At 44.5% G+C, this 26,074-nt stretch overlaps 1 long non-coding RNA gene and 2 other non-coding genes across 3 annotated transcripts in view; 2 read left to right on the forward strand and 1 right to left on the reverse strand.

Annotated features, from left to right (window-relative positions):
- Positions 1-26,074, forward strand: part of LOC140478559 (uncharacterized) — a 728,439-nt gene that overhangs the window by 501,855 nt on the left and 200,510 nt on the right. The gene's annotated exons all lie outside the window — the stretch shown is intronic.
- Positions 6,163-6,244, reverse strand: trnas-gcu (transfer RNA serine (anticodon GCU)). Its single transcript has one exon. It is a non-coding gene; the product is annotated as a tRNA-Ser (tRNA).
- On the forward strand, positions 25,560-25,641 carry trnas-gcu (transfer RNA serine (anticodon GCU)). Its single transcript has one exon. It is a non-coding gene; the product is annotated as a tRNA-Ser (tRNA).

A 26,074-nucleotide genomic window follows, 5' to 3' on the forward strand; every position in this document is an offset into this window, starting at 1 on the left:
CATTCTGCTTCGAAATATCAGGCAGTATTTCATATTGATTCCTGTAAACGTTAACCTTTAACAAGCCATGACAGTGAAATCACTGAATCCTCATCACTATACTACCAGGGAAGATTTCTGTTAACATCACCCTGGACATCATGAAATTCGCCATTCTATTCTCACATCCTTCTGTGCGTGATACCCTCAGCACTATTCCGGTCTTGTTGGTTGGTTTACAATACTAAGGCTATCCAATCATCTTTGCATTTCAGTTTCTAAAGGATGAGACCTTCTCTCTGAGCTGGCAATGTGCTTGCTCAGTGGCGATGACACTGTCCTTGTAAACTAGAAAAGTGCTTGAAATAGGCCATTCCTGTTTTTCATTCCAAGAACTTGAGGCAAACCGTACGGCAGGACAGGAAATAGCGGGCGTGAGCAGTGATCAAGTTTGGCAGCAAGAACGAGGTGAGGCAGTATAAACTACAGAGTAATGGGGAAACAATGGGAAAGGAACACTGGGACAGGAGGGGCTGAATGCTTCCTTTCTTTGCTGTAACATTGGTGTTGAATTCTGAAATGGGACAACATCAGACAAGTTGGTGAAATCTTACTTTCTGCTTGTTTTCTCCCGAGGCCTGTGTCACACTTGGGGAAATGTGCCTGCGTGCTTCAGTCTATGGGTAAGAATGGGGTTCAGTTCCCATCTCAAACTTTAATCCCATTTATTGTGTTTTACGAGATTAAAACGTTCCAGAGAAATTAGCATTCAGGTGAAACGTCAGAGTTCACAAGGTTACAGACCAAGTGCTGGGAAATGAGATGATGGGACCCATTTCTGTGCTGTAAACACTCGATAATTCAATCGTTTTTGAGGGTAAACATATCTGCAGCGATATAATTCCAAAAACTGTGTTATGAAGAAACGGTGCAACTGCTTCTGCCCTCATCCCTGGTGGTCTAGTGGTTCGTATTGAGCGCTTTAACTGAGTAGCCTGGGGTTCATTTCCGTTCGGAAATCAGGACTTCTTGTTCCTGACGCAGCGAGAGCAGCTCTACCAGGAATCTGTTTCATGCCTGAGATCAGTCAATACCCCAGATCATCAAAGAAGGGAAAAGTGCCTTCCCTCTCTCTGCACAGTCGGACAGTTAATCCTTCTTTCTCCTCTGATTCCACTTCCCAAAGAGTTTCAAAATATTGTCAAAACTGAGTCTCAGCTATTTATTTTCTGCCTTTTGATACATAGGAGCTGCAGCGATTGAGTGCGTTGGTTTCAGAAATCGAAACGTACCCATGAGCAATGTATTGGGCTAAGCCAGGATTGCCTTCTCTGACAGCGCTGGGACATGACTGATGTTGTCTATGATATGGAAGTGCCAGTGTTTGAGTTGAATCGACAAAGTTAAAAATTACGCAATATCAGGGCAGAGTCCAGCAGGTTTATTTGGAAGCACGAGCTTTCGGAGAGCCGCTCCTTCATCAAGTGGGTGTTTTTCTGCAGAAACTTGGTGTGTGTGTCAATATGCGCGATCGTTTGGAAGATCATCTGAACTTTAACCGACCGTTCGTGGTGTCGACGGTACCCATGAAATGGAGGCGTTGGTGTTGGACTGGGGTGGATACATTTAATAATCACACAAAGAAATTTTAGATTCCAACAGTTGACAAACACCTGATGAAGAAACAGTGCATGGAACACTGGTGCTTCCTAATACGTCTGTTCAATACCATCTTGTGCTGTGTGATTTTTACTCTAATAGCATTTGGTAATGTTTAACTGATCGAAGACAGTGAAAGAAGTTTCGCTCGTGAAGATGAAAATTTCAAATATTATCCACCTCAGCATAACAAAAATGATTAGGTTGGATGTGTGATGAATCTCCGCAATGCACTTGCGCAAAGTAAAAGTCGAACTTACCACCGCCTGATCCGTAGCCAGCTTTCCGAATGGTTGTACCACTGGCCAGATGCACAGCTGAGATTTTACACGCTGCAGAGCTGTGGTGTTAATAAGGACATGAGCAATAGCAGTAACAGTCCCAAGGTGAACAAAGAGCAAAGATAATCACCATCATTGATTCACTTCAAATTGTCTTCAAAAAAACGACCATTCACAATCTGATCAGCGAATCAATGAGGTCACTGATGATCTTGGAAATTGCAAATGACTTTGCTGCGTTTTCACCCTAATTTGAGGTAAACTCCAGCCTAATCATAACATCGCATATTCCCATTAATTTTCAGCTTTAGATTACGTTAATGACCTGTCCGTATTTGCAGGAAATGAGTGAAAAAGTCCTTCTGGTAATGCAATCCAGTGCACAGTCGGCCAGAAAAGAAAAGACAAAGACATGAAACATCACTCCCATTTCTCTCTGTACCAATGCGTTTTCCTGAGTTGAATATTTTCAGGACTTGTCTTTACTATCTTCCCGGGAAAGATTCTTCATAAATCAATTAACATCTGTGGTGTTGAAACATATTTTACTTCAGATTGAAATAGTTGAATATCTTTTCCCCCAGCCTAATGTCCCAATACTCCCTCCTCTTCCATATAAATACAAGCTTTGCCAGGTGATGTTGGAGCTCCCAACCTGACGTTCCAATGCTCCTTGCTGCTCCATGTCAATAGAAGCGTCTCTACTTGAAGTTGGAGCTCCCACTCTGATGTCCCAATGCTCCCAGCTGCTACATGTCATTAAACGCTGGTGCTTGTGAGGTTGGAGCTCCCAATCTGATGTTCCAATGTTCCCTCCTCCATGTCAAAAGAAGAAGTCCAGTTGAGGTTGGATCTATCACTCTGATGTCCCAATGCCCCCTGCTGCTACATGTCATTAAAAGCTGCTCCAGGTGAGAGTGGAGCTCCCAGATGGATCTCGCAAAGCTCCCTGCTCCATGCTAACTGAAGCCGCTCCAAATGAGGATGGATCTTGCATTCGGATGTGCCAATGCTCCCTGCTGCTCCACGTCAACAGAGGCTGCTCCAGGTGTGGTTGGAACCCCCAGACTGATGTCACAATGCTCCCTGGTCCACGTCAAAAGACGCTGCTCCAGATGAAGTGGGAGCTCCCATTCCTGGCAGCTCACATACTTCTATACCATCATAGAAATACTGCCCACTGAACATTTCCAACACTGGAGCCATGGTGGAATATCTGCATCATGAGAACCTAATATTATTTTTAGTCACCACAGAATCATTATTTCCAAAAGTCATTCTTTCTTGACCCTTATTTAGCATGTGCATACTGCAGTCAAGCCCAAGTAAGATAATGGTACTAATTGATGTAAGCTTAATAAAAATTACATCCCATTTTTCATGTTGAGTAACTGCGACTTAGCAAGGACAATGTTTATATTGAAATCACACTTTTATTCCAGGTGAGAGAATGTGGTTTGCATTATTTAAAATGAACTTGTTCACTGTTTAAAATGATCAAATATATCTCAACTTGAAAACAAAATTGGATACGTTGTCATCCATCTTGAAATGTGGTCTCTTCTTCTTTTAACCAGACGGGTATTATAACGAAAAGTCTATTAATGATATGCGTATAAAGACACTTTAAATCGCATGGTTTGTGAAGGTTTGTAGCGCAGGTTGAGGATTAGGGTGTAGGTTTGCTCGCTGAGCTGTAGGTTTGATACCCAGACGTTTCATTATCTGGCTAGGTCACATCATCAGTGGCGACCTCCAAGTGAAGCAAAGCTGTTGTCTCTTGCTTTCTATTAATGTCTTTCTCCTGGATGGGATTCCTGGGGTTTGTGGTGATGTCATTTCCTGTTCGTTTTCTGCGGGGTTGATGGCATTTAGATCTATGTGTTTGTTTATGGCGTTGTGGTTGGAGTGCCAGGCCTCTGGGAATTCTCTGGCATGTCTTTGCTTAAACTGTCCCAGGATCAATGTGATGCCCAAGTCGACCCGGACTACCAAAAATCCATAAACCAGGAGCCCCCCTCACACCCATCGTCTCTTTACCCGGAACACCAACTTACAGACGGGCCAAAGAACTACACGCAAGACGGAAATGCCTCATAGAAGAGTCACAGCACTCCATCCACTCCACCCAGAATTCCTAAAAGTCATCAAAAAAACCAAAATAGAGGAAGAAGAAGCAATGATCTCATTCGACATAACAGCACTGTTCACCTCCATCAACATCGACCTGGCAAAAGAAACACTTCCCACACTTTTAGAAGAGACCATCACACACACCAACCACCATCAATCACATTACCAACGGAAACATAATGAAGCTAGTGGACCTGTACCTCACCACCCACTTCACTTTCAACAACATTGTCTACATACAAACCAATGGCACACCCATGGGATCTCTGCTTTCAGGATTCATAGCAGAAGCGGTAATGCAAAGACTAGAACAAACAGCCCTACCAACAATCAAACCAAAAATCTGGGTCCGCTATGTAGATGACATCTTTGTCATCACAAAACGAAAGAAGATAGAAGAGACATTTAACATCATCAACAACACCCTCACAGGCATAAAGTTCACCAAGGAGGAAGAAGCCGACAACAAACTCGCATTCTTGGACGTCACAGTAGAAAGAAAGGACAACAGAAAAAGTACAAACCTGCATATACAGAAAACCAACAAACACTGACCAAATACTTAACTTCACCAGCAACCATCCCAACACACACAAACGAAGCTGAGTCAGAACACGATTCCAATGAGCCACCACACACTGCAGCACAGACGAACTTCGGAAAACAGAGGTGAACCACGTATTCGAGAAGAATAGATACTCACAAAATACAGTCCGCAAATTCCTCAAGAACAAACCACGATAAGCAGACCAACCACAGTCAGAAACACTAACCACCTTACCATACATCAAAGAAGTTTCAGAAATGAAAGCCAGAGTACTCAGACCCCTCGGAATCCTAGTAGTACACAAACCCACCAACACTCTCAAACAAAAACTAACAAACTTAAAAGACACAGTTCAATCCGTGGACAAAACCAACGTCATCTACAAAGTTCCATGCAAGGACTGCCACCAACACTACGTAAGACAAACAGGAAGAAAGTTAGCCACCAGGATACACGAACACCAGCTAGCCACAAAAAGACACGACCTTCTCTCCTTCGTAGTCCTACATACGGCTTAAAAATATCACTGTTTCGACTGGGACAACACATCTATACTGGAACAGGCTAAGCAAAGACACGCCAGAGAATTCCTAGAGGCCTGGCACTCCAACCACAATTCCATAAACAAACACTTAGATCCAGATGCCATCTATCAACTCCTCAGAAAACGTACAGGAAATGACATCACCACAAACCCCAGGAACCTGTTCGAGGAGAAAGATATGAATAGAAAGCAGGAGACAACAGCTTCGCTTCACTTGGAGGTCGCCACTGATGATGACGTTACCTAGCCAAGTAAAGAAACGTCTGGATATCAAAGCTACACCTCAGCGAGCAAACCTACACCCTACATTTTAAATCATTTTTCATGTTTATGTTGCATGAATCTGCGGTTATTGATCCACAGTTTAGTTTCACCCCCTATAGGTAACTTGCTGATTTCTCCAGTTGTTTATAGTTCAATGTGATGCATCCAGTGTGTGCATAACGAGAGGGAGCTTGCTTCCCACATCTTGTGTTTATCTGTGCCTTATGTCCAGCATTCATCAATGGCGAGATCAAGGGGCGAGGGCGAGACCAATGTGTAAGTCACTCCGTGCCCATGCATGGCACCCACAGCGGCAATTCTCCACTGTGCATTTACACCCAGTTCTTAGTGCCCCTACACCCACGCCCTGCCCCTTTTGAAGTATCTCCATTATTTTGTGTTGTCTCGCTGTGCTCTTCTCACCAGGATGAATTACTTCTACTCAACCTCCTCCAGATTTCATCTGACAAAACATTCATTAAGAATCCCTTTGCATAAACATGCACTTCGCAGGTCTCGTTATTTGCTTTTCCTGGATGTCTTTCATACGAAAAAACGTTCACAGCAACTTGACATGAAAAAAACAATCACGCTCTTTTTCATTATCCCAATGCAAACGACATTTCAATTCAGTTTAGTCAACAGGGTCAAACTATGCTTTGAGATTGTGTAATAGCATTGATATATATAAACTGACCATGGGAGCCCAGATTTCAATACAACAGCTGCGGTCATTGGAGAACAGTCGATAACAGCGACGAGAGTGGGATTCGAACCCACGCATGCAGAGCACAATGGATTAGCAATCCACCGCCTTAACCTCTCGGCCATCTCGTCACCGACGCTAGGGTACCGATGAACTTATGAATAATTGAATTGCGTATATTATGCAGAGCAGCAGATATTTCTCCCTGGTGTTGGTGAAATGATAAATAACACAGTACAGTTCCAAGACTATGGTCTGATCCCTGGGTTCTGAGGCAATTGCACTCCCATTGTCACACTCTGCACACAGTGATCTGAACAAAAATGAGGAAAGGAATATGTAATAAGGTCTGTTGAATTCTGTGAAGAATTGAAATCAACGGAATGAAGAACCCGAGACAGCAGGAGGTTTTCTTTCAATAAAGCGATGGAAAAAGCTCTTAGGGATAGTGGAATCAAGGGTTATGGGACTAAGGTAGGAACAGGATACAGATTGAGGATGTTCAGCCATGATCATAATGAATGGTGGTGCTGGCTCGAAGGGCAGAATGGCCTACTCCTGCACCTGATGTCTATTGTCTATGACATTGCCTGTGAGGAATTGTTTTCCAGACACGAGGAGAGTGCATAGTGCTCAATGTCATTATTCGGAACACCTAACTTCCGCTCAGATGTTTTTGACACGCACTATTGTACAGAACAGAAAATTTCAAAATCCAAAATAAGGCTAAACTGACAATTGAACTCAACAATGCAAAAACCTTGATCTGTATCATTTTCCTGGGCCGTGCGACACCAACTCACTGTGTGATCACAGCAACACAGTGAGCAAGTGTCAGAAGGAAAATGAGTGCAGTGCCAGAGCGCATGCTGGGAGCAGCAGGTGACACACGGGGAAGTGTATTTCCCACAACAGGAACACTTCCCAAACAACGGACTGCGGTGGAAGAATTCAGGGGGGGTTTATATTTTGAAATTTAATGCCAGAGACAAAATGGAGATCTGCCATTGAGTCTATTCAAATGAGGATTTTAAGATTTCTACAGATGCAAAACAAAATAAAAAGCTCATGGTTTATTGAAGGCAAAATATGATATTGTACATTTCATCAATCTACCCATCTTTACAATGAGTACCTCACCACTTTCCTCACTCGGGGACAGAACCACTGGTGAAGATGATCATATAATCTCCGTTACTAGCCATGGAATCATAGAAACTCGGTTTCCCAAACGTTAAAGTAAAACCAGGAATGTAGAGGTAAGCATTAATGTGTTGCTCCTGTTCTGAAGGTGACCGGTGCACGGTATCTCTGTTCCAGTATAGTGGGCTGTGCTGTGCCGAAGTTTTAAGTTTGAGTCTCACGTGGAGCAGCCTCAATTTGTCGTCGTGTTGCGGGGTACGGATTGAAGGTGATATTGAGCAAAGCCAAGTTTATGGAAAATACCGTGTTTGTGGATTGAGAAACAACCTTTTCTGGATAATGACTCCTTGATCAACAAACATACTGCAAGTATCTAAAACGTGAAGAGACATATGTGGAGAGAGAGCCGAAGGTGATTTTTCAGCAGATGGATAACGTTCCCCATGTGCACTGCTTTAAATTCCGGGAAAAAAGATGTTGAACTGGTTTCATGTTACAGAGTTTGTTGCAAACTCACATACGTTATTGCAATGATTAAAGAAAAGAAATCACATAGGACCGTTTGAATATTGTATCGAATTGAATTTTGGTCTGAGCATATTTTATCGTAAATGGCGTGCTGCAGAGAAGTACAGGGGGTGAACAACACAAAAGAACAGAGTCTTCTTGGTTGATTTCTTGGGTGGAGTTAAGAATGTATGAAATATCCATAACATCATGTGAATGTGGTCAAATCTTTAAAGTCGGTGTTGCCTCTCCAAGTGACGATTCAATTTCTACTCATTGGGATATAACTTCTGCCTGCAGTTATTTTAGGACATGAGCTCCATTTACAGAGTTTCACCTTGAATAATACGTCACACATTACCAATCCATGAATTTGTTATACTCAGTCTTATTCAGTTGTACATGTTCATGAAATGTCTTTGTGTCTGAAGTCAACAAATTCGAAATTGTGACGCAACCACACTGACTTTCACTCAATGGTAAATTCTCTCCTTGTACGTTTGTTCGTGTATCTTTTAAAACACTCGGAAGTCAGCTTCTACGTTTTATTTCTGTAAAGTCGTTCACGATTGAAAAAAAACTCTATTGAGTGGAAGAAACTCTCATCCAAACTTTTCTTAATCATTCAGTAATGGTTTTGAAGCTCTAACGAAAGTTCTTGATTCACTCGAAAGAGGGACTTTCCCCGATTTACTCATTCAAACCTCGCGTTATGTGAAAATCTCATTTGTTTAAATCAAATTTGCGTGTTTTTGCTCCGGCATTTCCGAATCTCGTGAATAAACTCCTTTATTCTTTCGATCATCCCGATGAAACCGGTTGTATCTTTTCTGATATTTTTATGTCTCAGTAAACAACGTCACTTGGCTTTCTAATATCTTGCTATCCAGGAAACAGCGTCTGTGCGCTTTCTAACTACTTCACATGTTTTTGGTGGAGAATGAGGACAAGGATTACACACAATGTTCCCACTGAGTGTGACCAAAAGATTTTACAGTTACACTATGAACTCTTTGCTTTTTAAATATGACGTCTCCATTTATAAACTCCAATAAGGTTAATTACTATCTATCCAGTTCATGAACATCGTCTCCATGGAGACGAACATTAGCGATCACTTCCTTTATTCTTCCACGTGATGTCTGAAAGGTTTGTAAGGTCAACATCTCTATATCCCCGTGTCCTGAGTCAGTCTTAGCTATTTCTAAAGGTGACTGAAGTTCAAATACTTCACAGTGTGTCTCCCGTCATTCCAGTGCAGACTGGTTTGGGACAGTAAATGCCATCACCAAAGACCACCGTGGATCTGAAATCAACAGTTTTCACATTGTAATTTTCGAAGCTATTGTGTATCGTATGTCCGTGTACTTGTTCAATTTGTTCATCATTTCATGGGTCCCTGTATTGAATTCTACTGAATGATTAATTTGTGAATGGAGACATTCCCTTCACCACTCAGTCGAAACTCCATGGAACATTGAAAGATTTTACTCATATGCTTCCAGATGACAGTCCTGCCATTACTGGGATGAATCAGTGAACATTCGCCACGTACCCTCGAAGGCAAGGATTTCCTTTTCTATTTTAGGATATCATTACAGCACCGAATCACATGGGTGCGTTCATTAAAACCAAAACAGTTGCAGCAAGAATTTAAAACTAAGATTTTGCAATCTGCTTGTATTGGTTGTCCCAAAAAGTTCATTCCACATTCTGGTATGTTTGTGGATGAAAGCACTTTCTGAATCTTGAGCAATTATATTTCAGTTTTGTCAATACATTATCATTCGCCGTTCTCTCTTTCCCTTTCAGTTTCCCGTTTTATATCCTGTATTTTATCAGTTTATCTTAAATTTTCAATAATTTCAATCAATCTCGCTCCTGATTACCAATCCGAGAGAATGCCACAATTTTGTCAATTTATATGAGGTGCAGCTTTAGGGCGCGGTGACAAAGTGGAAAGGCATTGGTCACGTGGACCAAGTAGCAGTCGCGAGCTGGTGGAATCTTGCCATTCCATCGTAGTCATATTCAAAACATTTAACATAATCTTTAGCCAAATCATATTGGCAGAAAATAAGAATACTAAAACTAAAAAATTGCTGATGTTGAAAATCAAACAAAAACAGTCGTTGCTGGAATATTTCAGGACGTCTGGCAGCATCTGTGGAGAGACGGACCCAATGGATGTGAAACGTTAACTGTGATTCATCTGCACAGATGCTGCCAGCTCACCTGTGATTTTACAGCAATTTCTGTTTTTGTTTCAGATTGGCAGATTTTGTTGCAGTCCATGAGAACAGTGCTCATTAGAATCAAACAGACAGCATGGACCCGGTAGTGTGAAATGAGACAGTAATAATGAATGAGTGGAGAGTGTTGTACTGGAAAAGTACAGCAGTTCAGGCAACATCCGAGGAGCAGGAGAATGGACGATTTAGGCAGAAGCCATTCATCAGGAATTAGGCTTGTGAGCCGGGCAGAGGAACAAAGCTGAAGCCAGGTACAAACTCGCAGGCACCTCCTCCTACAGACCACGATCACAAACTCTCCTCCCCTCAACAAACTATCATCTCCCAGACCATCCACAATCTCATCACCTCTGGGCATCTCCCATCCACAACCTTCAACCTCATTGTCCGTGAACTGCGCACTTCCCGATTCTACCTTCTTCCTAAGATACAAAAACCTGACTGCCCCAGTCGACCTATTGTCTCATCCTGAGCCTGTCCCATCCGAATATTCTCTTCCTACATGGACACAATCCTCTCTCCCCAGTTCAGGAAATGCCCACTTACATTCGTGACACCCCTATGCACTTCACCTCCCCCAAGAATTTCGTCTCCCTGGCCCTCAACACGCCATATTCACCATGGACATCCAGTCCCTGTACAAATCCATCTGCAATGACAGAAGTCTGCAAGCCTTCCATTTCTTAATCTCACATCATCCCAACCAGTACCCTTCCACCGACATCCTCACCCACCTGACTGAACTGGTCCTCACAATCAACAACTTCTCTTCCAATTCTCCCACTTCCTCCAACGACGGTGATAGCCATGGGCACCCGCATAGGACCTAGCTATGCCTGCCTGTTTGTCAGATACGCGGAACTGTCCATCTTTCGCAGTTACACAGGCACCATCCTACACCTGTTCCTCAGCTACATTGATGAATGTATTAGCGCCACTTGGTGCTCCAACGAAGAGGTTCAATAGCTCACCAACTTTACGAAAACCTTCCACACGGACTTCAAATTTATCCAGATCATCTTGGCAACTTCCTTAGCCTTCCTCGATATCTCCATCACTGTCTCTGGCGACTGACTAATTAAAGACAGATACTGCAAGCCCACCGACTCCCAAAGGTGTGTAGACGACATCTCCTCCAACCCTATCCCGTGTAAAAACGACATTCCTTATTCCCAATTCCACCGCTTCCAACACATCTGATCCCAGGATGACTAATTGCACCTCAGAGAGTCCCAGTTGGTCAACTTCATCCACGGTCACAAATTGCCTGTCCAGGTTGGTTGACAATGCCCTCCAGTGCATCGCCTCCACTTCACGCACCACCACCCTTGAACCCCACGCCTCTCAACACAACAAGAACAGAACTTCCTGGTGCTCACCTCCCACCCCACCAACCTCCACATAAAACGCATCATATTCTGCCACTGGGTGCCACCTCCAAACAGACACCACCACCAGAGATATATTTCGCTACCCAGCTCTGCCAGCACTCCAGAAAGACCATTCCCTCCACGTCCCCCTCTTCAGGTCGACACTTCCCCCCACCAGCCCATAACCGTCTCCTGGCACCTTTGACTGCCACCAAATGAAGGGTGAAACTAGCACCCACACAACTCTCCTCATATACAACCAAGGCCCGAAGGGATCATTCCACATCCGTTGTAAATTCACATGTACAGCTATCGATGTCATCCACTGCATCCGTTGCGCCCAGTGTGGTCTTCTCTACATCAGGGAGATAGGATACCTTCTTTCAGAGAACATCTCTGGGACACCCACACCCAACAACTTCACCGTCCCGTGGCTGAGCACTTCAACTCCCCCTCCTACCCCATCAAAGGCTTGCAGGTACTGGACCTCCTCCACTGATAAACCGTTACCACCCAACGCCTGGAAGAGGAATGCCAAACATTCCGCCTTGGGACCCTTACACCACACGGGATAAATGTGATTTCGATCAGTTTCCTCATTTCCCCCAAGCATAAGCCTTCAGCTCGCCACCGCCCTCTCGACCCATTGCATCGCTGCCACTTCTGACCTATTATCTTCTCCCTCCTATTCATCCATCTATTGCTTTCCAGCTCTTTTCCCTCAACCACACACCACTTCCATTTATCTCTCAGCCCTGACTCATAAGCCTTATTCCTGATGAAGGGCTTAAGCCTGAAACCGGAATTATCCGGATCCTCGGATGTTACCTGATCTGCTGTGCTTTTTCAGCATCACACTACCAACTCTGATCTCCAGCATCTGAAGTCCAAACATTATCATTGGAATTATCATTAACCTTGTAATGAAGATATCCCTCGATTGCAGTGATCAAATTGTGACTGAGTTTTCCATTTATTTTGGGTGAGGGCAGGATAGGTCTGAGATGAGCACTTAACACCTAAACAACTGGAAAGTATCAGATAACGAAGTTAGGGCGGGCTGAAGTGAAGTGGAATACTGCCAGAAGATGGGTCCGTACAACTGCATCACATCATCCAGATTGTAAAAGACTCGCACAAGTAGAATGTGCGAGGTAAAGTGAAAGGCAATGACAGGTAAAGTGGAAAGGAGACAATAGAACAAACCGCGATGCAGTGGAAGTATTTCTGTCAAATGATTCGATATTCAAGCTACTTTACATATGGTCTGCCCTCACATTGGAAAAAGGAATTTCCTGCAGTGTAACGGCGACATTTGCCTGTGACATCACAATGCTGAGAGACACTGACATAGTTTCTTCTGTAGCAGCGTGGCCTAGTGAAAGCATGATTGACCCATTAACCAGAATTCAATACTTCAAAGCTCTCGTCTGCGCTGTACAACTTATTTGCTGCCCCTGTAGTTAGATCTCAATCGCTTCACTGTGAATCTTCTTCTGCTATCTGCTTCAAGGAAACACTTGAAACGTGAACAAATCCACTTTCCACTTTCACCAATCTTTTGCAACTCCCGAGTTGGCACAGGTACGAGTGACCGATTGGCCTTATCGAGCGCTCTCACTCTGGTATGATTTGAATGATAAAGTGGACTGTGTCTGATCTGTAGAATGTCCCCACCGAGACGGTGCTGTTTATCCCATCCCCGGGGACTGAGCTGTCTCTATTGGCAGAGTATTCAGCCATTTCCCTCTACTTGTAGGCATTATGAGGGGATGTAATTGCGGATATGCTCTGAAGCTTCCTCTCACGGGCACAGCCAGGTGCAAGAGCGCTGATGGAACTCAGCAACTTTGATTGCAACCTTCCTCCAAATATCATTTATTTGAGAGAGAGAGAAAGGTGCTAAGCTGGTGGGAAAGAGAGAAATGGGCCGTGGGCTCTCTTCCCTCAGTAAATTGCAAATAATTGCATTTTTGTGCTGCCTATTTGATGTCCAGAATCAATCTTCGCGGAACAATCCTGCAGAAAGGCTTTTGTTTTAGAGGCGTCGTTTTCATTGCTGCAATCGGGCATCAGTTAACATCTGAGTCCCAACTGTCCCAGATGAAGCGACTCCGAATGAAACCCTCACTCACTGAGAAACATCCCCACAGCCAGGAGCTGCGGGTCTGCAGGCAGTTCAAAGTGGAATGAAGGTTTAAAAACGAGCCATTATTTCTCCCTCAGCCACTCTGTCACAGAGACAAGGAGAGAGACGGCAGAGACGTGTGACGTCATTCACGTGCCGACAGAAGCCGTTCAGCCCATCGAGTCCACGGTAAATCTCTGTCACTTGCTTCTCTCTGAGGGTATTCATCATCAGTGGTGCTTGTTGTAATAATAGGAAACTGTGTCTGTGTTGAAATCCTGTCTCCAAACTACTGATCCACATGTCGTTCATGACTGTTCATTTCACCGGAGGACCCTGCTGTGTGACACAGCGTGGGGAATAACTTCAAGGCGTCAGGGGTATGGCCCACACACCAACTGATTTCTCTCACCTTCGCCAGTGTATTCCCAGCTCAGTCAAGTGACTTTGCGAATCAGTTCATAACAGACCTCCAGAGAACAGCAAAAAAATCTTCCATAACTTCAAACGTGTGTTTCCTCAAATACATAAATGTGGCGGGTGTATCTATTTCAGATACCATTGAGTGACAGGACGCATATGGCTCATTATTATGTAATGTGAAGAACGGAGCACTGTTATAGCGAAACTCTGGCAGTTGCAGTACATACACTGAAAGCTGGAATTGTCATCGAGCAGAGGATGCTTTTCATTCATTAATTTCTGGATTATGCGCCCACCACGATCCCTCTGGGCCGCTCTGTTATCGCTGACCACAGCGGTTTCCCGTAGTCTTCAGGTTTTTGTAGCATGTACCTTCGATGATGACGTTAAAATATCTTCACTGTTATTGTGTGATACACTGTGGCACAGATTTGTGTCGGCTGTGTCAATATAACCATTCTGTAACTTCCCCAATTCTGCTGTTTTATTTGCAATTTCAATCAGAATCACAAAATGTGTCACAGTGCAGACTGAGGCCATGCAGCCCTGCTGGCTCCACGCAATGAGGAAATGAATGTGTTTTGATTGATTGATTGTCACATGGACCTAAGTACAGTGGAAAGCGTTGTTTGCGATGGTAAAGTCGGATCATAGTCATCAAGGACATGCAGATCACAGCGTGAGGAAAGCAAAATTTGGCCAGACCTAGGAATTCAGGTTACTCCGTATCGGACGTGCGCGCAGCAAAATCCACATTGGCAAGTTCAGCATTATTTCAAGTTATACAATCCATTTCTCAGAGCAGCAATGGCCGAGAAGAAGCGGTTCTTGAACTTGCTTGTGTATGTTTTCAAGCTTTGGAATCTTTATCTGAAACCGACCTCATCGAAATCATATCTTCACAGTCAAAAATGAAGTAGTGTGCAAAATTCCAAGGCTCATCCGCAATGTGAACGCGAGAACTCTCGCACATATGTCACCTGTCTGAAGCAATGTCACACCCGAGACAAACGAGCCAGAACGGCGCCAGACGTGGTAACCAGAAATCAGGTGAGTTTTGGGTTAACTAAGGCTATTTCTGCTGTTTCGGAGTGAAAGAAGCACAGAGTTTTAATAACAGCTCCTTTCCATTCTGACTCGCTTCTCTCAGGAGGCTGTGCTAGCTGCTTTCCCGGAACAGGGCAATCTTCATTGAGAACTGGACGAACTCATCCTCCATTGTCACGCAGTATTGGTGTCGAGCAGCTTGAACGCGGTCTTCAGCTCCCTATCAAACACGGGTGTGTGGAGCGGGGTAGGGGGCTGGCGGGAGTGGGAAGTATGGGAATTCTGGAAAGGTGTAGAAAAGGGAGATCGTGCATGCACAAGAAATCATCTTCTTTTTGGAACCATTATCCAAAGAATGCCACTTCAGAGAGGTAGAAAATGCAGAACTGCGAGGAAAGAGTGAATCTCTCCCCATTATTCGGGAACAGTGTCTGTGCTTCTCGAAGTCACAGGGAGGCTTCTGCTGTCTGAATCAGCATGGGATGTTACTGCAGCGAGTCCCGTCGCTCACGCACCTGCTGTGTATACATTTTTCCACGTTGCCTCCAGTTCACATCAAAGATTTCACAGCTCACATCATCCTAGAGTGACAGGGAAGAGAAGGAAGCGATTCAGGCCATCATCTTAACACAACCTGGGGATAACTTGGATGTGGGAGAGCGGACAGTCTCGACTGGTTCTAGCATTTACAATCTTGGTCCGTGTGGTAACAAAAGCAGGAACCAGGAACTGTTTACCTTTCTTCTTAAAACAGGTAATTACATTTTGAAGAGCATAGATATCTCTTCCTGGTGTTCATGAAATGATCAAAACCAGAATACGGTTCCCTGAGTATGGTCTGACTTCTGGGTTATGGGCCCAGGGCACTCCCACTGTGATATTCTGTTCACAAGATCTGACCACATGGAAAGAAATGACACAGTGACAAGATCTATTGAATCGGATTCTGTGAAAAACAGAAGCCGATGGAATGAACAGCACCATGAGAGCGAGAATATAGCATTATATGTGAGGAAGTTGTTTTCCAGACTCGAGGAGAGTGCACAGTGCTGTTTCCAGAGGTCAATATCTGGATAAGTAGACAGAATTAGCATTGGCTGTTATTGGACTGCATCTTTTGTAGAATGTTGCATAACCACCGGCCTTTTGTCTCGAGGGGACAACATCAAAATCCTCAATGATGCAAGACACAGAAATGAGGTGAACAACAAAGCAACCGCAGAAACTCGTGGTACGTCATGGGGTAAACGCCCCGGCTCAACCTTTGCTCAAATTCGCTCTCTGTCAAATTCCTGAGCCTGAGCTTCGAACAGTGAATGGTCTATGTTAATAAACACTGCTCGAATCTCACAACTTCAGTATTTAATACGCCCCTACATGTATGTCTGACAACAGTAATTGATCCCTCACTGTGTTACTTCAGCACACGTCGAGAAGAAATAAACATAAGAACAACAGTCAGGAATGTGACGGAGATTTGACCTGATGCACACCTCTTCCCACCCTACCACTTCCACACCTCTTCCCAACCTACCTCTTGCAAAAATGCCATCCCGTATTCCCAATTCCTCCGTCTTCGCTGGATCTACTCCCAGGAGGACCAGTTCCACCACAAAACACAGCAGATAGCCTCTTTCTTTCGAGACGGCAATTTCCCTTCCCACGTGGTTAAAGATGCCATCCAACGCATCTCGTCTACACCTCCACCCTCAGACCACACCCCTCCAACCGTAACAAGGACAGAACGCCCCTGGTACTCACCTTCCACCCTACCAACCTTCTCATAAACCAAATCATCCACCGACATTTCCACCACCTCGAAACAGACCCAATCACCAGGCATATATTTCCCTCCCCAACCCTTTCTGCCTTCCGCAAAGACCGTTCCCTTCGTGACTACCTGGTCAGGTCCACGCCCCCTACAACCCACCCTCCAATCCTGGCACTTTCCCCTGCCACGGCAGGAACTGGAAAACCTGTGCCCACACCTCCTCCCTCACCTCTATACAAGGCCCTAAAGGAGCCTTCCACATCCATCAAAGTTTTACTTGCACATCTACTAATATCATTTATTGTATCCGTTGCTGTCTCCTCTACATTGGGGAGACTGGGCGCATCCTAGCAGAGCGCTTTCAGGAACATCTCCAGGACAACCACGCCAATCAACCACACCGCCCCGTGGCCCAACATTTCAACTCCCCCTCCCACTCTGCCTAGGACATGGAGGTCCTGGGCCTCCTTCACCGCTGCTCACCACTGGAGGAAGAACGCCTCATCTTCCACCTCAGAAGACTTCAACCCCCGGGCATCAATGTGGACTTCAACAGTTTCCTCATTTCCCCTTCCCCCACGTCACACTAGTCTTTTTTAGATTAGATTACTTACAGTGTGGAAACAGGCCCTTCGGCCCAGCAAGTCCACACCGCCTCGCCGAAGCGTAACCCACCCATACCCCTGCATCTATATCTACCCCTTACCTAACACTACGGACAATTTAGCATGGCCAATTCACCTGACCTGCACATCTTTGGAGTGTGGGAGGAAACCGGAGCACCCGGAGGAAACCCACGCAGACACGGGGAGAACGTGCAAACTCCACACAGTCAGTCGCCTGAGGCGGGAATTGAACCCGGGTCTCTGGCGCTGTTAATTCTAAACTTCCAGCTCAGCACTGTCCCCATGACTTATCCGGACTTGTCCTACCTGCCTATCTCCTGTTTCACCGATTCACTCCACCCTCTCCTCCTTGACCTATCACCTTAATCCCCTCCCCCACTCACCCATTGTACTCAATGCTACTTTCTCCCCACCCACACCCTCCTCTAGCTTTATCTCTCCACGCTTCAGGCTCACTACCTTTATTCCTGATGAAGGGCTTTTGCCCGAAACGTTGATTTCGAAGATACTGGAATGCTGCCTGAACTGCTGTGCTCTTCCAGCACCATTAATCCATCATGTGGTTTACAGCATCTGCATTCATTATTTTAACAGCCTTGCAGTTCTTCCCCACGCTGTGTCACACAGCAGGGTCCTCCGGTGAAATGAACAGCCGTGAATGACATGTGGTTCAGTATGTTGGAGACAGCATTTCGACACAGATACAGTTCCCTCTTATTAGAACAAGCAGCACTGATGATGAATAACCTCAGAGAGAAGCAAGCGATAGAGATTTACCATGGACTCGATGGGCTGAACGGCTTCTGTCAGCACGTGAATGACGTCACACGTCTCTGCCGTCCCTCTCCCTACCGCTGTGGCAGAGAGGCTGAGGGAGAAATAATGGTTCGTTTTTAATCCTCCCTTCCGCTTTGGACTGCCTGCAGCCCCGCAGCACCTGGCTGAGGGGATGGTTCTCAGTGAGTGAGGGTTTCATTCGGAGTCGCTTTATCTGGGACGGTTGGGACTCAGATGTTAACTGAAGCTCGATTGCAGCAAAGAAACCGACGCCTGTAAATCAAAAGCCTTTCTGCTGGATTGTTCTGTGAAGATTGATTCTGAACATCAAATGGGCAGCACAAAAATGCACTTATTTGCATTTTACTGAGGGAAGAGAGTCCATGGCCCATTTCTCTCTTTCCCACCAGCTCAGCACCTTTCTCTTTCTCTCAAATAAATGACATTTGGAGGAAGTTCGCAATCAAAGTTGCTAAGTTCCAGCAGGGCTCTTGCACCTGGCTGTGCCCGTGAGAGGAAGCTTCAGAGCATATCCGCATTTACATCCCCTCATAATGCCTGCAAGTGGAGGGAAATGGCTGAATATTCTGCCAATACAGACACCTCAGTCCCCGGGGATGGAATAAACAGCACTGTCCCGCGTGGGGACATTCTGCATATCAGACACAGTTCACTTTATCATTCAGATCATACCAGAGTGAGAGCGCTCGAGGAGGCCAGCGGTCACTCATACCTGTGCCAACTCGGAAGTTGCAAAAGATTGGTGAAAGTGGAAAGTGGAATTGTTCACGTTTCAAGTTTTTCCATGAAGCAGGAAGCAGAAGAAGATACACAGTGAAGCGATTAAGATCTGACTACAGGAGCAGCAAATAAGTTGTACAGCGCAGAGGAGAGCTTTGAAGTATTGAATTCTGGTTGATGGGACGATCATGATTTTACGAGGCCACGCTGCTACAGAAGAAACTATGTCAGTGTCTCTCAAAATTGTGATGTCACAGGCAAATATCGCCGTTATACTGCAGGAAATTCCTTTTTCCAATGTGAGGGCAGTCCATATGTAAAGGTGTAGCTTATATATCGAATCCTTTCACATAACTAATTCCACTGCACCTCAGTGTGTTGTATTGTCTCTTTTCCACTTTACCTGTCATTGTGTCTGCACTGAAGTTGATTTTCTCACTCTGCGTGTCATTTACAGCCTGGGTGATGTGATGCAGTTGTACTGACCCATCTTCTGACAGAATTTTCCATTTCACTTCAGCCCACCCAAACTTCGCGATCTGATACCATTCCCGTTGTTTAGATGTTAAGCGCTCGTCTCAGATCCAGCCTGCCCTCACCCAAAATAAATGGAAAACTCAGTCACACTGTGATCACTGCAATCGAGGGGTATATTCACTCTAAGGTCATTGATAATTCCAAGGAGAACGTAAGGACTGCAGATGCTGGAGATCAGAGTTGGTAGTGTGATGCTATAAAAGCACAGGAGATCAGGTAGCATCCGAGGCGCAGGAGAATTCAGGTTTCAGGCTTAAGCCCTTAATCTCGAATAAGGCATGTGAGTCGGGCTGAGAGATAAATGGAAATGGTGTGGGGTTGAGGGGAAATAGCTGGAAAGCAATAGATGGATGAATAGGAGGGAGAAGAAATTAGGTCAGAAATTGCAGTGATGGAATGGGTCGAGAGGGCGGTGGCGAGTTGAAGGCTTGGGCTTGGGGGAGGGGAAATGAGGTAACTGTTCAAATTCACATTTATCTCGTGTGGTGTGAGGGTCCCTAGCCGATAGGTGTAGTCTTCCTCCTCCAGGCGTTGGGTGGTATCGGTTTGGCAGTGGTGAGGTGCAAGACCTGGATGTCTTTGATGGGGTTGGAGGGGGAGTTGAAGTGTTCAGCCACGGGACGGTGAAGTTGGTGGGTGCGGGTGTCCCAGAGATGTTCTCTGAAATGATCTGCAAGAAGGTATCCTGTCTCCCTGATGTAGAGGAGACCACACTGGGCGCAACGGATTCAGTAGATGACATTGGGAGCTGTACAGGTGAATTTCTAATGGATGTGGAATGGTCAATTCTGGCCTTGGCTGAGGTGAGGGGAGTGGTGTGGGTGCTAGTTTCACTCTTCCTTTGGCGGCAGTGAAAGGTGCCAGGAGAGGGTTGTGGGCTGGTGGGAGGATGTGTGGACCTGAAGAAGGTTTCATGGAGGGAATGGTCTTTACGGAATGTTGGCAGGGCTGGGCAGCGAAATATATCTCTGGTGGTGGTGTCTGTTTGGAGGTGGCATCAGTGGCAGAATATGATGCTTTTATGCCCAGTTTGATGGGGGTGTAAGGTGAGCACCAGGTGGTTCTGTCCTTGTTGCGTTGAGAGGCATGGCTTCAAGGGTGGTGGTGTGTGAAATGGAGGTGATGAACTTGAGGGCGGTGTCAACCACGTGGGAAGGCAATTTGTGATCGTGGAAGAAGGAGACCAACTGGCTCTTCCTGAGGTGCAATTGGTCATCCTGGGAACAGATGTGCTGGAGGTGGAGGCATTGGGAATAAGGAATGGCGTTCTTACACGAGATAGGGTTGGAGGAGATGTACTCTAGATTCATGTGAGAGTCAGTGGGCTTGTAGTATATGACTGTCATTAGTCAGTCGCCAGAGTCGATGATGGAGAGGTCCAGGAAGATGAGTGAAGTTGCCAAGATGATCCGGATAAATTTGAGGTCGGAGTGGAAGGTGTTGGTAAAGTTGGTGAGCTATTCATCCTCCTCGTTGGAGCACCAAGTGGCCCCAAACATTCATCAATGTAGCGGAGGCACAGGTGGAGGATGGTGCCTGTGTAATTGCGAAAGATGGACAGTTCCGCGTATCTGACAAACAGGCAGGCATAGCTTGGTCCTATCCGGGTTTCGATGGAGGAAGTGGGAGAATTGGAAAGAGAAGTTGTTGATTGTGAGGACCAGTTCAGCCACGTGGATGAGGATGTCAGTGGAAAGGTACTGGTTGGGATGTGTGAGATTACGAACTGGAAGGCTTGCAGACTTCTGTCATGGCAGATGGATTTTTACAAGGACTGGATGTTCATGGTGAAGATGACGCGTTGGGGGCCAGGGAAACGAAATTCTTAGAGGAGGTGAAGTGCATAGGGGTATCACGAATGTAAGTGGGCATTTCCTGAACTGGGAAGAGAAGATTGTATCAAGGTAGGAAGAGATTATTCGGATGGGACAGGCTCAGGATGAGACAATAGGTCGACTGGGGCAGTCAGGTTTGTGAATCTTAGGAAGGAGGTAGAATCGGGGAGTGCGCAGTTCACGGACAATGAGGTTGAAGGTTGTGGATGGGAGATGCCCAGAGGTGATGAGATTGTGAATGGTCTGGGAGATGATAGTTTGTTGAGGGGAGGAGAGTTTGTGATCGTGGTCTGTAGGAGGAGGTGCCTGCGAGTTGGCACCTGGCTTCAGCTTTGTTCCTCTGCCCGGCTCACAAGCCTAATTCCTGATGAATGGCTTATGCCTAAATCGTCCATTCTCCTGCTCCTCGGATGTTGCCTGACCTGCTGTGCTTCTCCAGTACAACACTCTCCACTCATTCATTATTACTGTCTCATTTCACACTACCGGGTCCATGCTGTCTGTTTGATTCTAATGAGCACTGTTCTCATGGACTGCAACAAAATCTGCCAATCTGAAACAAAAACAGAAATTGCTGTAAAATCACAGGTGAGCTGGCAGCATCTGTGCAGATGAATCACAGTTAACGTTTCACATCCATTGGGTCCGTCTCTCCACAGATGCTGCCAGATGTCCTGAAATATTCCAGCAACGACTGTTTTCGTTTGATTTTCAACAGCAGCAATTTTTTCATTTTTGTTTTCTTATTTTCTGCCAATATGATTTGGCTAAAGATTACGATAAATGTTTTAAATATGACTGTGATGGAACGGCCAGATTCCACCAGCCGGCTCCTTTTATTTCACGTGACCAAAGCCTTTCCACTTGGTCACCGCGCCCTACAGCTGCACTGCATATAAATTGACAAAATTGTGGCATTCTCCCGGATTGGTAATCAGGAGCGAGATTGATTGAAATTATTGAAAACTTAAGATAAACTGATAAAATGCAGGATATAAAACGGGAAACTGAAAGGGAAAGAGAGAACAGCGAATGATAATGTTTTGACAAAACTGAAATATAATGGCTCAAGATTCAGTAAGTGCTTTCATCCACAAACATACCACAATATGGAATGTAATTTTTGGGACAACCAATTAAGCAGATAGCAAAATCTTCGTTTTAAAGTCTTGCTGCAACTGTTTTGGTGTTAATGAACGCACCCATGGGATTCAGTGCTGTAATGATCTCCTAAAATGGAAAAGGACATCCTTGCCTTCAAGGATACCTGGGGAATGTTTACTGATTCATCCCAGTAATGGCAGGACTGTCCTCTGGAAGCATATGAGTAAAATGTTTCAATGTTTCATTGAGTTTCAAATGAGTGCTGAAGGGAATGTCTCCATTCACAAAATAATTGTTCAGTAGAATTCAATACAGGGACCCATGAAATGATGCACAAGTACACGGACATACGATACACAATAGCGACGACAATTACTATGTGAAAACTGTTGATTTCAGATCCACGGTGGCCTTTGGTGATGGCATTTGCTGTCCAGAACCAGTCTGCATGGAATGACGGGAGACACACTATGAAGTATTTGAACTTCAGTCACCTTGAGAAATAGCTGAGACTGACTCAGCACATGGGGTTTTAGAGATGTTGGCCTTACAAATCTTTCGGACATTCCGTGGAAGAATAAATGAAATGATAGATACGATGTTCATGAACTGGATAGATAGTAATTTACCTGATTGGAGTTTATAAATAGAGGCGTCATATTTAAAAAGCAAAGAGTTCATAGTGTAACTGTAAAACCTTTCGGTCACACTCAGTGGGAATATTGTGTGTAATCCTTGTCCTCATTTTCCACCAAAAACATGTAAAGAAGTTAGAAAGGGCACAGACGCTGTTTCCTGGATCGCAAGATATTAGAAAGACAAGTGACGTTGTTTTCTGAAACATAAAATTATCAGAAAGGATACAAACGGGATGATAGAAAGAATCAAGGAGTTTATTCACGAGGTTTGGAAATGCTGGAGCAGAAACACGCAAGTTTGATGTAAGCAAATGAGATTTTCACATAACGCGATGTTTGAATGAGTAAATCAGGAAAGTCCCTCTTTCTCGTGAATAAATAACTTTCGTTAGAGCTTGAAAACCATTAGTGAATGGTTAAGAAAAGTTTGGATGAGATTTTCTTCCACTCAATAGAGTTATTTAAATCGTGAACGACTTTCCAGAAATAAAACGTAGAAGCTGACTTCAGAGTGTGTTAAAAGATACACGAACAAACGTACAAGGAGAGAATTTACCATTGAGACAAAGTCAGAGTGGTTGCGGAACAATTTCGAATTTGTTGACTTCAGAGACAAAGACATTTCATGAACACGAACAACTGAATAGTACTCAGTATAACAAGTTCATGGATTGGTAAGGTGTGGCGTATTATTCAAGGCGAGACTCTGTAAATGGAGCTAATGTCGTAAAATAACTGCAGACAGAAGTTATATCCTAATGAGAAGGAATTGAATCGTCACTTGGAGATGGAACACCTACTTTAAAGATTTGACCACATTCACATGATGTTATGTATATTTCGTACATTCTTAACTCCACCCAAGAAATCCACCAAGAAGACTCTGTCCTTTTGTATTGTTAACCCTCTGTACTTCTCTGCAGCACGCCATTTTTTTGGTAAAATATGCTCAGACCATAATTTAGTTCAATACAACATTCAAACGTTCAAATGTGATTTCTTTTCAACAACCTTTGTAACTTTGCAACAAACTGTGTAACATGAAACCAGTTCAACATCTTTTTTCCCGGAATTTAACGCAGTGCACTTGGGAAACGTTATCCATCTGCTGAAAAATCACCTTCGGCTCTCTCTCCACATATGTCTCTTCACGTTTTATATACTTGCAGTATGTTTGTTGATCAAGGAGTCATTATCCAGAAAAGCTTGTTTCTCAATCCACAAACACGGTATTTTCCCATAAACTTGACTTTGCTCAATATCACCTTCTGTCCGTATCCCTAAACACGACGACAAATTGAAGTTGCTCCATGTGAGGCTCAAAATTAAAACTTCGGCACAGCACACCCCACTATACTTAAACAGAGATACCGTGCACTGGTCACCTTCAGTACAGGAGCAACACATTAATGCTTACCTCCACATTCCTGGTTTTACCTGAACGTTTGGGAAACGGAGTTTCTCTGATTCCATGGCTAGTAACGGGGATTATATGATCATCTTCACCAGTGGTTCTGTTCCCGCGTGAGGAAAGTGGTGAGGAACTCATTGTAAAGATGGGGAGATTGATAAATTGTACGATTTCATCTTTTGCCTTCACTAACCCATGAGCTTTTTATTTTGTTTTGCATCTGTAGAAATCTTAAAATCTTCATCTTGAACAGACTCAATGACAGATCTCCATTGTGTCTCTGGCATCGAATTTCATAGTGTAAACTCCCTCTGAATTCTTCCACCGCAGTCGGCCGTTTGGGAAGTGTTCCTGTTGTGGGAAATGCACTTCCGCGTGTGTCACCTGCTGCTCTCAGCATGCGCACTCGCGCTGCACTCATTTTCCTTCTGACACTTGCTCACTGTGTTGCTGTGATCTTACAGTGACTTGGTGTCGCACGGCCCAGGAAAATGATACAGATCAAGATTTTTGCATTGGTGAGTTCAATTATCAATTTAGCCTTATTTAGGATTTTGAAATTGTCTGTTCTGTAGACAAGTGCGTGTCAAAAACATCTGAGCGGAAGTTAGGTGTTCCGAATAATGACATTGAGCACTATGCACTCTCCTCCAGTCTGGAAAACAATTCCTCACAGGCAATTTAATAGATAATAGACAGCAGGTGCAGGAGTAGGCCATTCTGCCCTTCGAGCCAGCACCACCATTCATTATGATCCTGGCGGAAGATCCTCAATTTGTATCCTGTTCCTGCCTTATCCCGATAACACTTTATTCCACTATCCTTAAGAGCTTTCTCCAACTCTTTATTGAAAGAACACTTCCTGCTCTCTCGGGTTCTTCATTCCGTTGACTTCAAATCTTCACAGAATTCAAAAGACCTTGTTACATAGTCATTTCCTCATTTTTGTTCAGATCACTGTGTGCATCGTGTGACAGTGGGAGTGCACTTTCCCCACAACCCAGGGGTCAGACCATAGTCTTGGAACCGTCCTGTGTTATTTAGCATTTCACCAACACCAGGGAAGAAATTTCTGCTGCTCTGCATAATTTACGCAATTCAATTATTCATAAGGTAATAGTTTCCCCTGCTTTTGTGGCCAGGTGGCCGAGAGGTTAAGGCGATGGACTGCTAATCCATTGTGATCTTCTCGCGTGGGTTCGAATCCCACTCTTGTCGCTGTCATCAACGGCATTTCCGTGGTGTTGTTTTCAGATAATCACAGCTAACCTGTTGGAGCTCCAATGGTCAGTTCATATGCATCGACAAAATGGCAGAGAATAGTTTAAGCCTGTTGACTGAAATGTAGGTTGCATTGGGTTAATGAAAAGGAGCGTGGTTTTCTTTTTCAAGTCAAGTTGCTGTGAACGTTTTTTTGTATGAAAGACATCCAGGAAAATCAAATAACGAGAACTGTGAAATGCATGTTTATGCAAAGGGACTCTTAATGAATGTTTTGTCAGATGAAATCTGGCGGAGGTTGAGTAGAAGTAATTCATCCTGGTGAGAAGAGCACAGCGAGACAGCACAAAATAATGAAGATATTTCAAAGGGGAAGGGCGTGGGTGTAGGGGCACTGAGAACTGGCTGTAAATGCACAGTGGAGAATTGC

This window comes from Chiloscyllium punctatum, chromosome 6 (genome assembly GCF_047496795.1).
Source record: "Chiloscyllium punctatum isolate Juve2018m chromosome 6, sChiPun1.3, whole genome shotgun sequence".
Classification (NCBI taxonomy): Eukaryota; Metazoa; Chordata; class Chondrichthyes; order Orectolobiformes; family Hemiscylliidae; genus Chiloscyllium; species Chiloscyllium punctatum.